The 12,010-nt window shown below is 38.9% G+C and overlaps 1 protein-coding gene across 4 annotated transcripts in view; it reads right to left on the reverse strand.

The window, feature by feature from the left end:
* TM9SF4 (transmembrane 9 superfamily member 4) overlaps positions 1-12,010 on the reverse strand; it is a 60,080-nt gene that overhangs the window by 38,197 nt on the left and 9,873 nt on the right. Inside the window, exon 1 of one of the 4 annotated variants that reach the window (XM_057702061.1) lies at positions 3,923-4,010. The exons of the other annotated variants lie outside the window; for them this stretch is intronic. The gene's annotated coding sequence lies outside the window, so the exon portion shown is untranslated. Of the gene's footprint in view, positions 1-3,922; positions 4,011-12,010 lie in introns of those variants that run through there. 4 annotated transcript variants of the gene reach the window in all.

The following is a 12,010-nucleotide window of genomic DNA, read 5'->3' on the forward strand; positions in this document are numbered from 1 at the left end:
AAAATCAATTTATCTTAGAGGAAGGATCAACAGATAAAAAACAGCAAAGGATTATTTCCATAATATGCTATAATCTTTGATTGATATAAGTTGGCAATCAAAAGCAATTCAGAAGTTCAGTTTAGAATTAATGACTATACCAAGATGATACTATTAGTTTTAGATATTAAAATGTCACTTTCGATATTTTCATATGGCTGGAGGGATTATAAACTGAAACACTTCTGGGGGGGGCAACTTGACACTCTGTATCAAAAGCCCCCCCCCCGCCCCCCAAAGTACATACTCTTTGACCCTGCAATTCTACTTTTAGATGTGTTAAGAAAAATATGACAAATATGTGAAAATGTACATAAAAGGATGTTCACCACAGGAATATTTAAAACAGTGAAATAGTTCACAACTTACAATAGAAAAATGTTCAATATTAGTGGAATGGGTTAAAGTACAGTGTACCCACTTACCCTTTTATGTAGTCATTAAACATGATGATCTACTTCTTCAGTAGGAATATTCAAGCTTCAGATTTATGTAGAAAAAGTAGGGGAAAGAACCCTGCTCAGCAAGATCTGCCCCTCTTTTTTAAAGTTATGTTTGAGAAAATGAGGCGATGTTTTCCTTTTTTGTACATCTGTATTTTCCAGTTTTTCTTAGGGGATTACGCATATTTATACCACTTAAGAAAAGTAATAAAATAAATTATGCAAAAGAAAACATCACTGTTCTGAACAGCTAGGTTAGAGCAATTCTAGTGTGGTATGGAAGGAACTCCACCTGCTAGTCCCAAGATGCCTTTCCATCAGCACCTCCCATCTTTTCTTTTTTCTTTTTTATATTGTTATTATTATTTTTAATTCATTCATTTATTTATTTTTATTGGCTGTGTTGGGTCTCTATTTTTGCTGTGCACAGGCTTTCTTTAGTTGCGGTGAGTGGGGGCTACTCTTTGTTGTGGTGCGCAGGTTTCTCGTTGCTGTGGCTTCTCTTGTTGCAGAGCACAGGCTCTAGGTGCACAGGCTTCAGTAGTTGCAGCACATGGGCTCAATAGTTGTGGCTCATGGGCTCTAAAGCGCAGGCTCAATAGTTGTGGCCCACGGGCTTAGTTGCTCCGTGGCATGTGGGATCTTCTTGGAGCAGGGATCGAACCTGTGTCCCCTGCATTGGCAAGCGGATTCTTAACCACTGTGCCACCTAGAAAGCCCCCACCTTTTCTTTCTAAGCCTTCAGGAAGACCCTGAAGAGTTTGTCCCTGATCTTGGTGAGCAGACCTGCCTAGGTGAGGTGCCTTCAAAGCCTCTGCTCAGGCTGTTTCTGACACTTGACCTTACCTTACTCAAATCCTACCTACAGCTGGAGTTCCAGTTGAAATGCTCCTTCCTTCAAGAACCCCTCACATCCCCACAAGGGGAATTATTCTCTTCCTTCCTTATTTTTCAAGGCACTTGGTAAGTATCTCTATGATGACACTAGGTAGGCAACAAACTGGAGAACTACCCAACACCCAAATGAACTTGCACATCTATACATGTTCAAAAACTGCTGCTTAAGTTATTTGACAAATATTTAAATCTGTACTTGTTTAAAGACCTAGTATAGCACTTTTCATGTTGTGTTATGGTTTGTGTCTGCCATCTCTCCACCTGCACTAATCACTTGTCTGGCTTTGCTGATGTGAATACTCAATAAATCCTTACCAAACAAGCTAATAATAAGCATCAACCAACCTCTGATCTACAAAAATATAAAATCATTCATTCACATACAGGTCAAATACTATGGTTCTTAATCTTTGCTATATCCCCTTGATAACTGATTTTTTCCAATCCTCAAATTTAAGGAGTTCTTGACATCTTCCACCTTTCCACCTGTCCAAGGACCTACTTTGAGAATCCCTGAGACATCTATTACCTATATACCCTATCTGTACATTGAGGATAGTGGTTCTCAACCCTGATGCACGTCAGAATAACCAGGGGAGCAAATGGACTAAATTCCCAATCAAAAGGCATAGAGTGGCTTCATGGATAAAAAAACAAGATACAGTGATATGCTGCCTGCAAGAGACACACTTTATATCTAGACACACACAGTGAACGTGAAAGGACAGAAAAAAATGTTGCATGTAAACGATAACCGAAAGAAAGCAGAAGTATCGTGACTAGCCAGCACGAGACTAGCAGAAACCTTCTGTAAACAATGTGTGCCTGACTGCATGTTTTCCCCTTTCACCAGAATCACATATATACTGAGCTCCTCCCCCCCCCCCCGCCTCTTTGGAACAGTTTCTCAGAGCTACCTGGGATGCTGTCTCCTGGGCTGCATTCCTAATTTTGCCCCGAATAAAATTTAACTGGCAAAAAAAAAAATCTGCTCAGATTTTATTTGGGATTCTATTGAATCAGTTTACAGAAAACTGACAGCTTAACAATACTGAGTCTTCCAAGTAGTAAACATGATATACCTTCCCTTTAAAAACAAAAACAAAAACACAATACACACAACATCTTTGAGCTATTTTGCAGAAGCTGAAACCCCCTCCAGGTGGGAGAAGTTAATGATTAATGATGTAATGCGCCCACAAGCATGTAGACCCCAGACCAGCTGGACATGAAGGCTCATGATGCTGACTCCTACTGACCTCACCACCAACCCAACAGAAGAATGCAAGACAATTACTGCCTTGATCCTTATTGCCTACCCCTGACCACGAGCCCTGACTATAAGACCTCTCCCTATTCCCCAGAGAGGGGGGCACAGTTCTTGAGGTGCTAGCCACTGTGTTCCCCCTTTGCCTGGCAAAGTAGTAAAGGTATCTGTTTCTACTCTTCCAAAAAAAAAAAAAAGAAAGCAGGAGTAGTTATATCAGACAAAATAGACTTTCAGTCAAAAGCTGTGCCTAGAGACAAAGAAGGTCATTATATGATGACAAAAGGGTCAATTAAACAGGAAGATAAAATAATTATAGGGACTTCCCTGGTGGTCCAGTGGATAAGACTCCACACTCCCAATGCAGGGGGCTCGGGTTTGATCCCTAGCCAGGGAACTAGACCCTGCATGTGTGCCACAACTAAGAGTCTGCATGCTGCAACTAAGAAGCCTGCATGCTGCAACTAAAGATCCTGCATGCTGCAACGAAGATCCTGCGTGCCTTAACTAAGACCCAGCACAGCCTAAATAAATATTTTAAAAAATTATAAATATATATGCACCCAACATCAGAGCACCTAAATATATAAAGCAAACACTGACAGATCTGAAGGGAGAAACTGACAGCAATACAACAATAGTAGGGGACTTTAACATCCCAATTACAATAATGGATAGAACATCCAGGTAGAAAATTGATAAACGGCTGACTTGAACAACACTACAGACCAAATGGACCTAACAGACATATATAGAACCTTCCACCCAACAGCAGAAGAATACACATTCTACTCAGGTGCACAGGAAACATTCTCCAGGACAGACCACATCTTAGGTCACAAAACAAGTCTTAACAAATTTAAAAAGAGTGAAATCATGTCATTAATCTTTTCTGACCATAAAGGAATGAAAACTAGAATTCAATAACAGCAGAAAATGGGAGAATCTGTGAATAGGTAAAAACTAAACAACACTCTCTTGGATTAAAGAGGAAGTTTAACAAGAATTTTAAAGGTACCTTAAACAAAAGAAAATAAAAATACAAAATACCAAAATTTACAAAATGCAACAAAAGCAGTACTAAGAGGGAAGTTTACAGTGATAAATGCCCACATTAAAAACAAAACAAAAAGAAAAACTCATACAAACAACCCAACTTTACATCTCAAAGAACCAGAAAAAGAATATACTAAGCCCAAGTTAGCAGAAGTAAGAAGTAAGGTAATAAGAAGCAGAAGTAAGGAAATAATGAGTTCTTGCTCCATCAGACTTTCACCTGTTTGGTCTCCTGAAAGCAGCCCTATGAGGATGAAGATTCACTTCTGATGAAGAAGTGAAGACAGCATTGCATTCGTGGCTCGCAGCTCAGCCTAATACATTTTTAAATGAGGAAAAATGAAAGCTTGTTGACAGATGGGCAAAGTGAATTGAGAAGCAAGGAGATTATGTTGATAAATGATCTATTTGTCTTTTCTAGAAATTAATAAAAATAAATTCTACAGCCAGAATGCAGATAATTTTTGACTCATCCTCATACATTAGCAAAACAAAAGAAAAAACACAATCTTTTCATTAGACACAGAAAAAGCATTTAACAAAGTTCAATATCCATTCATGATTTAAATTCTCAAAGAAAAAAAAAAAGGTATAAAAAGGAACTTACCTCAATGCAATGGAGGCCACATATGAAAAGCCCACAGTTAACATCATTATTTCTTGCTAATCAAAAACATGTGTTCTACCTCCTACACTGCTGGTGGGAATGAAAACTGGTACAGCCACTATGGAAAACAGTATGGAGGTTCCTAAAAAACTACAAATAGACTTGCCATATGATCCAACAATCCCACTCCTGGGCATATACCCAGACAAAATTATAATATGAAAAACTCCATGCACCCCTATGTTCACAGCAGCACTATTTATAATACTCAAGACATGGAAACAACCTAAATGTTCACCAACAGATGAATGGATAAAGAAGATGTGCTGTGTGTGTATCTATACACACACATATATACATACAATGGAATATTACTCAGCCATAAACAAAAAGAATGAAATAAAGCCATTTGCAGAAACATGGATGGACCCAGAGATTATCATACTAAGTGAAGTCAGAAAGAGAAAGACAAATACCATATGATATCACTTACATGTGGAATCTAAAATACAACACAAATAAATATATCCACAAAACAGAAACAAACTCACAGATATAGAGAACAGACCTGTGGTTGCCAAGGGGGAGGCAAGGTGGGCAGGGGAAGGACTGGGAGGTTGGGATTAGCAGATGCAAAGTATTACATATATGATAAATAAACAACAAGGTCCTATTGTATAGCACAGGAAGCTATATTCAATATCCTGTGTTAAACCAGTGAGTCTGGCTCTGTGAACACTGTCACCCCTCCTTACTTTCCACAGCGCTACGTTGATGTCTTCTGGAGTAAGAACCAGAGTGTTACTTTTTTTTCTCTAGATATTCATGTTTTTATTAACTCCTGTCTTCCAGGCAAAGGGAAGGTCTGCCTATTATGAGGAGGCTACAGTCTTCTGGGCTGTTGAGAATGTAATTAAAAATTATAACTTGTATTAAAAAAAAAAAATATCCTGTGTTAAACCAAAATGGAAAAGAATATGAAAAAGAATATATATATGTATAACTGAATCACACTGCAGTACAGGTAAGCAATGCACAACATTGTAAGTTATATTTCAATTATACTTCAATAAAATTTAAATATATATATACGTGTTCTAAATTTTCCTTCCTAGGAAGCCAGACACTAGACTTTTTTTTTTTTTAACAGACAATAAACAGCATATATTTAGAGTGTACAATTTGGTATCCCAATCTCCCAATTCATTCCCCCCAACCCTCCCCGCTTTCCCCATTTGGTGTCCATATGTTTGTTCTCTACATCTGTGTCTCTATTTCTGCCTTGCACATCGGTTGATTTGTACCATTTTTCTATAGTCCACGTATATATGTGTTAATATACGATACTTGTTTTTCTCTTTCTGACTCATTGCACTCTGTATGACAGTCTCTAGGTCCATCCATGTCTCTACAAATGTCCCAGTTTGTCTACTAACTTTGGGTTTTGTTTGCTCTTCTTTCTCTAGTTTCTTTAAGTGTAAGGTTAGATTGTTTATTCGGGATTTTTCTTGTTTCTTGAGGTAGGATTGTATTGCTATAACCTTCCCTCCTAGAACTGCCTTTCCTGCATCCCATAGGTTTTGGATTGTTGTGTTTTCATTGTCATTTGTCTCTAGGTATTTTTTGATTTCCTCTTTGATTTCTTCAGTGATCTCTTGGTTATTTAGTAGCATATTGTTTAGCCTCCATGTGTTTGTGTTTTTTACAGTTTTTTTTTCCAGTAATTGATTTCTAATCTCATAGCATTGTGCTCAGAAAAGATGCTTGATACAATTTCAATTTTCTTGAATTTACCAATGCTTGATTTATGACCCAAAATGTGATCTATCCTGGAGAATGTTCCATGTGCACTTGAGAAGAATGTGTAATCTGCTGCTTTTGGATGGAATGTCCTATAGACATCTATTAAATCAAGCTGATTTATTGTGTCATTTAAAGCTTGTGTTTCCTTATTGATTTCCTGTGTGGATGATCTGTCCATTGGTGTAAGTGGGGTGTTAAAGTCTCCCACTATTATTGTGTTACTGTTGATTTCCTCTTTCATAATTGTTAGCGTATGCCTTATGTATTGAGGTGCTCCTATATTGGGGGCATATATATTTATAATTGTTATCTCTTCTTCTTGGATTGATCCCTTGATCTTTATGTAATATCCTTTCTTGTCTCTTGTAACATTTTTTATTTTAAAGTCTATTTTATCTGATATGAGCATCGCTACTCCAGCTTTTTTTTTTGATTCCCATTTGCATGGAATATTTTTTTCCATCCCCTCACTTTCAGTTTGTATGTGTCCCTAGGTCTGAAGTGGGTCTCTTGTAGACAGCATATATATGGGTCTTGTTTTTGTATCCATTCAGCCAGTCTGTGTTTTTTGGTTGGCGCATTTAGTCCATTTACATTCAAGGTAATTATCGACATGTATGTTTCTATTATCATTTTCTTAATTGTTTTGTTTTTGTTTTTGTAGCAGACACTAGACTTTTTTTTGCCTTATCTGACATGTGATTTGAAGCCAGGGCAAAGGATTACAATCTCTTATGGTTATCAAGCCAATTAAATCTAAGAAGTTACTCCAGTTCTTTTGAAACAGAATCCTCCAATCTTAGCAGACAGACACTGCCCTGGTGAACTCAAGGGCTCCATGAGAGCTCAGGTTGCAGAGGCATGAAAAACAAATCCGGAAAGACTTCAATACACTTTTATTCCAAAGTCTCAAACCAACAAAGCAAGTAGACACAAAAAACAAACAAAAAGACATAACAATGAGGAAAATACTCACCCTGGCAGAAAACAACATTAAAAAGTATTAAGAAGCCACAGAGTCATTGAGCACCTAAAGGTAAGTACAAGGCACTGTGGCACACACAGTCCCTTCCTTGCATTTACCAAGTCCCTGCTTTGTGCTAAGCACTTTACAAACACTGACTTGCACCATTCTCACAACTACAACTACCTGGGGATTTCTATCACCATATCCCAAATGACTGCCAATGAACCCGCGGCCCAGAAATTACATAACTTGCCTAAGATCAGAATGTAGAGGAACAGGGATACTCTTTTCAGGCAGTTGAGTTGCATTAAAAGATGATGAGCGGGACTTCTCTGGTGGTGCAGTGGTTAAGAATTCGCCAGTCAAAGCGGGGGTGGGGGTGGGCAGGCATGGGTTCAGTCCTCAGTCTGGGAAGATCCCACATGCCTTGGAGCAACTAAGCGCATGTACCACAACTACTGAGTCTGCGCTCTGCAACAAGAGAAGCTACCACAAGGAGAAGGCTGTGTACTGCAACAAAGAGTAGTTCCATTTACCACAACTAGAGAAACCCCGCACACACATGAGCGCAGCAACGAAAACCCAAAGCAGCCAAAAAGCAAAAACAAAAATAAAAGATGATGAGCACGTAATGATAATACTGATAACAATGGCAGCTAACATCTACTGCATACTGATTATGTGCCAGGCACAGTTCTAGGTTCTTTCTTTTCATGCAATAACCCAATTTATCTTGACAACAATCCTATGAGATAGAGACTCTTACCAGCTTCAGAGATGAGGAAACTGAGGCTCAGAGAGGCGATATAACACTGGCTAAGTCAGGATTTATACCCAAGCAGTCTGACCCCAAGGCCCATGCTCTAACCAGCACAGAAATCAGTTCACTACAGTGAACACCTACTATACGTCAGGCACTGTGCCAGCCTCATAAAATGCACCCCTCATGAGGAGCTTTCAGCCAGTTGACAGACAGAGACAAGCCATCAGCCAATCACGATACTAGGTCCCAGATGCTATGGACGGCCTAGTCTCTTATCCTATCAGTTAAGAGGCTAAGAAGTACACAGGAGCAGCAACAAGCCCAGTCTTGGAGAGATGGGGTTCAGATCTAAGAACTCAAGTCTACTCCAGGGCCTGAAAGGAAAGGCGAGGGAAGAGAGAAGTGTTCCAGAAAGAGCAAAACACAGGCACAAAGGCCTGGGGGCAACTTAAGGAGTTTTTGCCAGGTGAGGTGTAGGCTGATGCTTCTCAAACTTTAACATGCATATAGATCACCTGGAGAGCTTGTTAAATAACATGCAGTCTGATTCAGCAGGTCTCGGGTGGGGCCTGAGATTTTGTATTTCTAACAAGCTCCCAGGTGACGACAACATTTCTAGTTCACGGATCATCCTGTGACTATCAAGCATGAATAGGTCCGTGTAGACAGGATGGTAGAAAACGGGTAAGGGATGCATCACACAAAAGCCACACTGAGGAGTTTGGGCTTTGTCCTTAGTGCATTGTGGAGACATTGAAGAACTTTAAGTAGGAAAGGGACACATCATATCTGCAGTTTTAAAAATTACTCTGGTTACCAAATACATGTGTGTATGTGTTTTGGGGGAGGGTGTGTGTGTGCAGCACACTTCTGCTCCAGAAAAATAGTAAGTCCAGCCCTAGAGAAGCCACCTATAAATTCTTGGTCAGATGTGAACAGAAGCAGCAGCTAAGTGGGGAAGCAGAATGATAGGCAGTGGTTCTGAAACTTGAGCAGGCAAGGAAATCACCAGGAGAGATTATTAAAACAGATTCATGGGTCTAACCCCCCAGAATGTCTTCTTTAGTAGCTCTGGAGCAGAGCCTCAGAACCTGCATTTATAACAAGTTCGCAGGAGATGCTGGTACTGCTGGTCTTATCTTGGGATCACACTTTGAGAACCACTGTACAGAGGCAAAAGCACAGGCTTTGGGGGCCATATAGTTATGAATTCAAAGCCCTGATCCACCACGTCCTAGCTGTGTGACTTTGGGCAAGTTTTCTAAACTCTCTGAGTCTCCGGTTTCTTATTTGTAATAAGAAAATAGGAAAATAATACTAAACTCATAGCAGGGCGGTTAAGTGATGATGGTGGTGAGGATTAAGTAAAGTACACATAGTGTGTGCTTGATAAGGCAGAGTGGCTTTGCTCTGCGTTGCACTGGAAGGCAGGACCAATGAGTACACTGCAAGGAGGGAGATGTATGCTCAAACTAAGGAAATTTCCAACAAGAGCATCATCTAGCTAAGGAAAAGGCCATAACCACGAGCAAATCAGAGAGAAGCAGGTGACCAAGGAAGGAGGTAAAAGGTCATATCCCTACCCTAGTGAGGAGAGTGAACCAGAAGCCTTATGACCTCCCATGAAACTCAAGAAATTTATGATTCCCTTGAAACTATGGGACATTCCATCAACCCAAGCAAACTAAAGGTAGAACAAAACAAGGCAAAGTTTCACCCAGAGCTGGGTTCCCTAAAGACATCTTTTGAAGAACCTCAGGGGTCACGTAATCCAAGAGGCCAGAGAGTGGAAGTGACTTGGTCACAAAGCAAGTCATGTGCAGAGTAAAGAAAGTCCAGCTGTACCAAACCTGTCAGAGCTGAGTGATCAGAACTTTGTCCCCACTGTGGGAGCCATGCTCACAGATAATTTTAGGCCATGATTAGAGATGTCCAAAGAAGAACTTGATGCCACAGATTAATTGCTTTTTGTCTCCCTTTACCCTCTCCCTCTAATTCTTTTCCTCTCCAATACTTTGTCTTCCTTGTCTCTCCCCCAATTCAATGTTTTTCTACTAATAAACAAATTACTCTAGTCAGTTTCACACTTATCCTTTACTTCAGGATTATTTTGAAAAGAAAAATAATGAAGGCAGACTAGTTCTACTAAATATTAAAATACAGAGCTATCCAAACTGGTACTGGAGAAGACAGAAAAGACTTACATGTACAAACTGAAATAGGAGACACATTAGAAGAAAATATAGCTATACTTTTAAACAATCTTGACATGGAAAGTTTTCAAAGGAGAAAACAAATTCAGGAGCTATTAAGAAAAATAATGTAGGACTTCCCAGGTGGTGCAGTGGTTAAGAATCTGCCTGCCAATGCACAGGACATGGGTTCGATCCCTGGTCCGGGAAGATTCCACATGCTGCAGAACAACTAAGCCCATGTGCCACAACTACTGAGTCTGTGCCCTAGAGCCTGCCGAACCACAGCTACTGAGTCCATAAGCCACTGCAACGAGAAGCCCGTGCACTGCAACGAAGAGTAGCCCTTGCTTGCAACTAGAGCAAGCCCAAGGGCAGCAATGAAGACTCAACACAGCCAAAAATAAAAATAATTTTTTTAAAAAAGAAAAATAATATATAGGAAGAAGGAAGAAAATGAAAAAAAAATCACTACAGAAAAAGACAATTTGAATAAAAATATTTCCCACACCTGACAAAGGACTAACTTCTTCAATACACCAAGAACTCTTACAAACCAATAAAGGACAAATAACCCAAAAGAATAAGAATGGGCAGTTAAAAAGAAAAAGGCCAGACACAAAAAGATGCTCAACATCATTCATAATCTAAAAAATGTAAATGAAAATAATGACATCTTTTTTACCTTTCAGAGTCACAAAGCTTACACTAGATGCAGGTATTGGAGAGGGAAATTTAGCACAAAATATACTTAAATGGAAGGTAGAATTATTATTGAAAGCCTGCCAACATAAGATATTAAGTAGGGAAAAAAAAAGGGAAGATGCACAGCAGTGTATGTATAGCATAATCTCATTTGTCTAAATAAATTTTTTAAAAGAATGTACCAAAGCCAAAGACATCACAAGAAAAGGAAACTACCAACAAATATTCCTCAGAAACACAGAAAAATCCTTAACAAAATATTAGCAAACTAAATCCAGCAACATATAAAAAAGTTTACACATCATGGCCAAGTGGAGTTTAGCCCAGGAATGCAACGTTGGCTTAATATCTGAAAATCAAATAATATACCATACAAATAAAGGACAAAACTATACAATCATCACAATTGATGTGGAAAATGCACTTGACGAAATCCAACACACATTCATGATAAAAACTCTTAACAAACTAGGAATAAAAAAGAACTTCCTCAATATCAGATAAATGGAAGCTTTGAAAAACCCACAGCCAGCATCATACTTGATGATGAAAGACTGAATGCTTCCCCCTAAGAAGAGGAACAAGGCAAGGATGTCAACTTTTGCCATTTCTATTCAACATTGTTCTATAAATGCAAATAATGTGCACTGAAACTAATAATTAAAGTAATCCCGATTAAAAGGACAAAGTAAAAGTGATTTATCTGCAGATCACATATCCTGTATTTAGAAAATCCTAAGAAATCCACAAAACAACAACTAGAACTAATAAACAAGTTGAGCTAGGTCACAGGCTACAAGATCAATATATAAAAATTGTATTGTTACACACTAGCAACAAACGATCCAAAAATAAAATTAAGAAAATAATTCCAGGGACTTCCCTAGCTGTCTTAACCACTGGACTGTGTTCGATCCCTGGTCGGGGAACTAAGATCCCGCATGCCACATGGCATGACCAAAGAAAAGGAAAGAAAAGAGTTCCATCTACAGTAGCTTCAAAAAGGATAAAATATTTAGAAATAAATTTTTAAAAAGGACTTGTACACTGAAAATTACAAAACATTGCTAGAAAAGACGATCTAAATAATTGCAGTAGCATTCCATACTGGTTGGAAGACTCAGCATTATTAAGATGGAAATTCTCCCCAGACTAATCTATATAGATTCAGTGCAATCGCTATCAAAATCCCAGCAGGCTTTTTGTTGAAACTGACAAGTTGACCCTAAAATTTACCTGGAAGCACAAACCCAGAATAGCCAGAACAACTT

Source organism: Hippopotamus amphibius, chromosome 12 (assembly GCF_030028045.1).
Source record: "Hippopotamus amphibius kiboko isolate mHipAmp2 chromosome 12, mHipAmp2.hap2, whole genome shotgun sequence".
NCBI lineage: Eukaryota > Metazoa > Chordata > Mammalia > Artiodactyla > Hippopotamidae > Hippopotamus > Hippopotamus amphibius.